We start from the raw sequence: 6796 nt of genomic DNA, 5'->3' as shown, positions 1-6796 counted from the left end.
TCCTCATCTGAAAAATAAGGGGGGAAAGGTTTTCAAAGTCTTGTGGAATTCTCCAGTCCTCAAACTCTCAGTCCCTTTCTAGACCAGCACTGGGAATAACCAAAATATTTAAAGTGTCATAAAACTGATTATGATTGAAAAATTAAAAAGAAGATATCTGTGGTAAGCTTTTTCATTTTTCACTGACTTTATTTCAAGTCCTCTTGTTCTCTATTCAGTCCTACAGCTCAAACTGGGCAATCAAGTTACACTTTCCCAGATTTTCTGATGGCCTTTGCTGAATGATTCATGACCAGACTGGGTCGCATGGCCCATGCTCCTTTGAGAACCCTGGGGGTATCACTGAGCACCCCCTGAACAAGAACTGCACAATGACTCGGAGCTTTGGCCACATTAAACAATCAAAATGAAATGCAAACAAAAGAAAGTGCATTAATTTTGCAGCACTTATCAGTATTGGGTTTGAATAAAATTACTCCAAACTAATCCAATAAAGTGATAGGTGCTTAAATTTCCTTGGGGATTTTTGTGCGTGTGTAGATGGCATTTCCTAGTGATCACTGCATTTATATCACACGTGTACAGATTTCCTTCCTTGTTTAAGGAAGTAAGCCTTGAAATACAACACTGCAAATTTGCAAACTCACAGATTTCCTTGTCCAGAGAGAAATTTTAATAAAGGATGTTTCCAAAAGTCATTACTAGCAAAAACAGTCTCTAAAAATTCTTGAAGTGTGATATTTCATTGAGAGCCCTTATGATGCACCTTTGCAATGGGAGCAAACATGCCTAACATCACCACGGGTTTTGTTTTCATCACCACATCTGTTTTGCTTTCTTTTCTGAAGGTCATCTCTGCTCCCTGCAATCCTGTGCACAAGCATAAAACTAAGAAACAAATTTTCTTTCCCAAGCATGAACTTCCTTGGGACATGGAAAAGAGCACTGAACTAGTTTAAAGAAAATCTACCACGCTTCATCTGAGAAAGAAGCAGGGCTGAAGGGGGAAGCTCTTTATGTTAAATTATCTTATATCTTTTATTCTACGTTCTGCCCCATGTAAGAACAAGAACAGGAATGGGAAAGGGGTTAATGTGGTACTCACTGATAGGAAGTTCTTCATATCCTGACCTTTGGGATGGAGTTCTTTGCATGTTATTGCTTAAAGACAATGACCAACACATTTGGACGCTGTCTTTTATAATTACTGCTCTGATTATAAACTGCCAGTAGATACGGGGAAGCAGTGCTTGTTATAAAGGAATAAAAGCTTCTCTGATATAGATGATCCTAATATTACATCTAGAATTATAGAATCATTGAATGGCTTGGGTTGGAGGGGACTTAAAGATCATCTATTTTCAAACCCCTGACATGGGCAGGGACACCTTCCATTAGCTCAGGTTGCTCATAGCCTCATCCAACCTGGTCTTGAACACCTCCGAGGACGGGACATCCATTACTTCTCTGGGCAACTTGTTCTAGTGCCTCAACCCACTCACAGTAAAAAATGTCTTCGTAATATCTCATCTAAGTCTCCCTTCCTTCAGCTTAAAACCATTATCCTTTGTCTTATTACTACACTTCCTGATAAAGAGCCCCTCTCCATCTTTCTTGTGCATCCCCTTTAAGTACTGAAAGGCTCTCCTCAGAGCCTTCTTTTCTCTAGGCTGAAGCCCAACTCTCTCAGCCTGTCCTCATATGGGAGGTGTTCTAGCCCTCTGATCATTTTTGTGGTCCTCCTCTGGACTCAGTCCAACAGATCTGTGTCTTTCCTGTGTTAAGGACTCCAGCAATGAATGCAATAATCCAGGTGAGGTTGAACAAGAGGGCAGAATTACGTCCCTTGACCTGCTGGTCACACTTCTTTTGATGCAGCCCGGGATGCAGTTGGCTTTCTGGGCTGCAAGCGCACATTGCTGACTCATGTCGAGTTTCTACCAGCGACCCCAAGCTCTTCTTTTCAGTGCTGCTCTCCATCCATTCTTCGCCCAGCCTGTACTTGTGCGTGGGATTACCCCAACCCAGGTGCAGGACCTTGCACTGGGTCTTGTTGAACTTCATGAGGGTAGCACAGGCTCACCTTTCTGAGTCTGCCAAGGTTCCTCTGGATGGCAGGTACACTGATAATTGCTGTCAGACTGAAAATGAGATTCTGGTTAGAACTGGTGATTTGTGTCCAGATATTTGCCTCAGATGCAATCTGGTAAAGTGAGTTTTTTGGGTTTTTTTTTTTTAAAAAAAAGACTTAACATCATCATTCTTCATTACAGTCCCAAATCAATGCCACAAGTAGTATTAAACGAGTCTCTGGCTCAGTATACTCTCAACTCCAAGGGTATATGATTTGCTGTCATTTTCAACATGCTTGGCTTCTTGCATGCAAGTCTAAGCATTCTCCTGTGTGCAGCATACAGAAGTTTTTTTCAAGGCAACAATTTCAACTTCAACATGCAACTAACGCAGAACAAACAAAGAATTGAATAGGTGGTTAGCTGGGTGGCATTTCCTGCAAGTTTTTTTATTCCTTGCCTCTTATTTATTCTCTATTTAGAATAGCTAAGGACAATTTCTCTTTTAATTACTCCTGCTCCAAAGGCTAGGTTTCATCAAATAGAGAGGCAGAGTGGCCCCTGGGGCTTTTGTTTGATTGCAAAGCCATTTTACTGGTTCTAGGATCAAAACTGGTATCTTTGTCCTGTACGATACCTGTGTTAGCATGCTGAGACATCTCTAAGCTCCATCATTGGGAAGAGAAACCTGTTTTAGTCTAAGTTGTTAAGAGAAACTGTTAATCAGGAAAGTTGTTTTGGAGGCAAATTTGCAACTACACCAAATCAGGCATGCTACAGACGACATGATGGGCCATAAATCATGGCAATTACACTGAAATCAATGAAGAAATAGCCAAACCAGTGGTTTTTTTATCAGACTGTGGGAGGCTTAAGGGCGTAAGCCTGGTGTTTACCTAACTCTTGTTTGAGGCTATCAAAAAGCCCTTTAATGGCATTATCAAAGTCCTTCTGTCAGAATAACTATAGAAGACAGAGCCTTATCCTAGAAGTCAGTGCAGTTATTTGACATTTCTTTGCTTTTAGATATATAATCAAGAAGACATTATGACCTATGACTACCAGTTTTTGTGATATTTTCTAGTTGCTTATGAAAGAGGAAAAAAAACCAAACCAGCAACCCCAAACACACAGTTTTCTATATACATTAGGATCATGTACCATACAAAGACCAAGCCTTCCTAGGGGTATTGTGTCCCCATTATCAAAAGAAATATATTGGGAATAGAGTACTGTTGAAGAATAAACAGAAAATACTTCAGGCTGACAAATTATGTATAAAGCACTTCAAATATTTTAACAGTATAGCAGAAAGGTAATATTACATTTAGTCTGCCAGTTTTTCACTGTGGGATACATTGTATTTTGCCTACCTCTAGTTTAGAATATGGCCAAAGTTCTTTCTAGATGAAACTGTTAATATAGATCTGGATCACGTTATTTTCTCCAGTGTTACTTATGTCTCTTACTTGATAATTAATTCATATATTTATTCTGAGCTAGTAAACCGTAATTTAAAAGCAGTTCAAGACAGACAAGAAAAAAAAAACCAAAAAAAAAAACCTGCTACAAGTGCACATGACATTTGAGGCTGAGCAGGTTCATGCATGAGACCCCTCTGCACGAGGTCTCTCTGCACTAATATCAGATATGAAAGGGTGGAGGCTGCTTTGTAGAGAAGGTAAATTGTTTGCATATGGCTGTGAATATGGAGGGTGGACAGTGACCATAGGAAACACACAAGCACACTGTATGTGCCCTTAGGTGTTTGTCCATCTCTTTGGCTAGATATGCATCATGGACAGTGTGGATTCTTGAGCCCAAGCCCTGCCTAATGCACCTGCAGAAGATTGCAGCCCTTAGCGTAGGTCTGAAAATGCAGTCTCAGGTTAAGAAAGTTGGGACATTGTTTCTCCCTCATACACTCAGGACCCTTTCAAACATCAAACCGGACGTGATCATGGCATAACCAAATGCAGTGAAGTGGAGTTACTGTGTGGGTTTGGACAGGCTGTGTGTTGCACATATGGTAAAATCTTCTCCTCTGGGACCAACCATGCTGTCACTGCACTTATGGTCCTAAGTTAATTTCTTGGACTTGTTCCTCCTCCATGGGCTGAGATGCTTAAGGCAGTGATTGACTTCTACCGGTGTAGGCAGAACAAAGGAGCCACTCAGACTGGAAAGCCCAAGAGGTTGAAACTGATGGTTAAGCAAGAGCTTCCTACGCAGCTGCCCACCCATGCCCTGTGCTGGGAAAGCTCCTGTGTGGCTCACCCAATAGACACAGACTGCTTCCTGGGTGTTCCTGTTACATAGCCTGGTGTTTGTGGTGTGGGACTGGAACCAAAAAAAACAGGATGGATTTCCAATGGGACTGAAGCGCTGTTTTTTCCTTATATCTTCTAAAGGTGCTGTAAAGTGGTTATCACTTTTAATAAAAAAAGAAAGTAGTAAGTCCTGAGTGGTTAAGACTACCAGGAGTGAACAGGTCAGCAGATTTCAGTAAATTAGAATAAACTTAAAAGAGAGTCTATGCAGAGATTGTTATAAGGGAAATAAAGATGGAGACAAAGTATTCTTACAGAATGCCTGAGATTTTGTCAGAATAAATCTTGGTGATGCATAGAAAAAATCTGAGAAGTATTTCTAAAGTTATTATAACAGATCTGCATCTTAAACCAGAGACATTCTGAGTCAATTATTGTCATACCTAAATAATTAATCTCCTCCGTCATGTTATGTTCTAAGGTATTTTTTACAAAAATGTATCATTTTCTTTCTCCAACAAAATAACCAGGTAAGAATTCATCAGAGGAGTTTCATGTTTCCCATTACTGCTGCATAAATGAACGAGTGTTCTTCCTGTTACCTGCAAAAATACTAAAGAGTTAATGTCATTTGAATGTATATTTATTTTATTATCACCTCATTGACGTAACACTGACTGTATGTATTAGCATGTATCTCTAAAATTAGGATTATACAAAATCCGAGTCTTGACTTTCCTATATATTCTGCCTCTCCCATAGCTCAGATAGCATTTTCATAGGAGAGGTATTAGTGCAGTTTCACATAAGGCCAGAAGATATCCTCCAATCACATCCAGCTTTTAGATGGTTAAATATACCTTCAGCTATGACTGTTAAGCTTTCCTACAGAGGGTCTCTATGCAGCCCTGTGGGAGAGAGCTGTGGCTTGTCCCCTGCAGTTGCTGGTAGCCCTACTCACTACATCCCTCAGGATTTGTCTTCCTGATAACAGAAGTGGGTTGCTAGCCTGACTCATTTCCGTGGGGACATTGGAGCTTTGAGGTGGTTCTACATGGAGTGTTGATTCATAATGAACAGTGTGAGACCACAGCTCTGCCTTAATGTGCTTGTTCTCTTCCCTGCTCCTCCTGCCAGGACAGCAGCCTCCCTGCCACAGCTGTGAGTCACTGCTTGAGTTGGTTTTACCTACATGGTCTTCTAGAGCATAGCTTCAGGGTGAGCAGTCCCCATCTCTGTCCCCCTCCTCCAAAAAACCAGACACCCTTGGTCTCTCCTTAGACAAGAGCAAGGGCCAATATATGTTAGCAATGTATATAATAATAGAGCTTGTGCTCCAGCTCTTACTTGAAAATACCAAGGAAACCTGAAATATTACTCCTGTACTAATAACAGAGTATAGTAAGAATAATGATGATTTGACCCAAAATATCTAAGAGGTCCTACCAGGTTTTATGTATTGATTGCTTCAACTGTTTTTTAAAGATGAAAGTGAATGAGTGACAAAATCACAGCCTAAACATTACACAATTCTGCGGAAGGCATGAATCATACCAGATTATCATGGTCCATTATAATATATCATTTGAAGAGTGGCTCATTGGGATACTTAGCGTGGAAAGAGGAACACACATTAATAAAATTGAAAGTGAAGGGAAAAATTGGTTAAATATGACTTTTGTAGACTGTGAAGATGTTTCCTATCAATGCTTATAAGCATTGATCTATGTATTCAAAAGATGATCATAAGTTTAGAGGAAGAGTTCAATTTTTGAGTGTCCTGTTTAGGCATTACTACTGAGGACTCTCCAAAAATCTAGTACTGGGCTCACTGCATGTCTTTAAAAAAAATAATCAGGACATCCCAAAAGCATTGGAAATTACAATTTTTAGGAATTTTTTTAAGTTTCATGTCAGAGCCAGCTCACAAAGAGGTTGAACCTCTCTAAAAATAATGGATGTTTACCAATCCCTGGTTGGCTTTAGCCTGCAAATATTTGACCTTGTTTTGATCAGTAAAATGGCTAGGTCATAAAGTTATAAACCAGCAATACATGAAAAAAGAGGAGATTTACATGGTAGTTAAAGGTATGCATGATCACACCTGAGTGAACTTAACCTACTGAACCCAGAAGCCACTTGTTACAGTGATGAAGAAGACACCTTTGCATGAGCTTTACAATCCCACTGCAGTTTCTGGGAAAGTGTTTGGGCTGAAATCCAAACACCTGTGCTGAAAGCTGGAAGGCAAGGATGTGTTCATAACTACTGTCATTCAAAGCTAAGTGAACTAAAGCTAAACTTCCAGTGGCAAATCTGTTATTTCCAGGTAAAAATTACTCTTGGGTCAAGAAATGAAATGGTGAGGACTGCAGATAAAATCATGTTTCCGAAACACTTACAAGCTACAATGTCTTTTCCAGACATGGAAAGCTTGTCCTGAATGAGGGAACA

This window comes from Phaenicophaeus curvirostris, chromosome 1 (genome assembly GCF_032191515.1).
Source record: "Phaenicophaeus curvirostris isolate KB17595 chromosome 1, BPBGC_Pcur_1.0, whole genome shotgun sequence".
NCBI classification, from domain to species: Eukaryota; Metazoa; Chordata; class Aves; order Cuculiformes; family Cuculidae; genus Phaenicophaeus; species Phaenicophaeus curvirostris.
The sequence above is the reverse complement of the archived record's forward strand: the minus strand, read 5'-3'. Positions refer to the sequence as shown.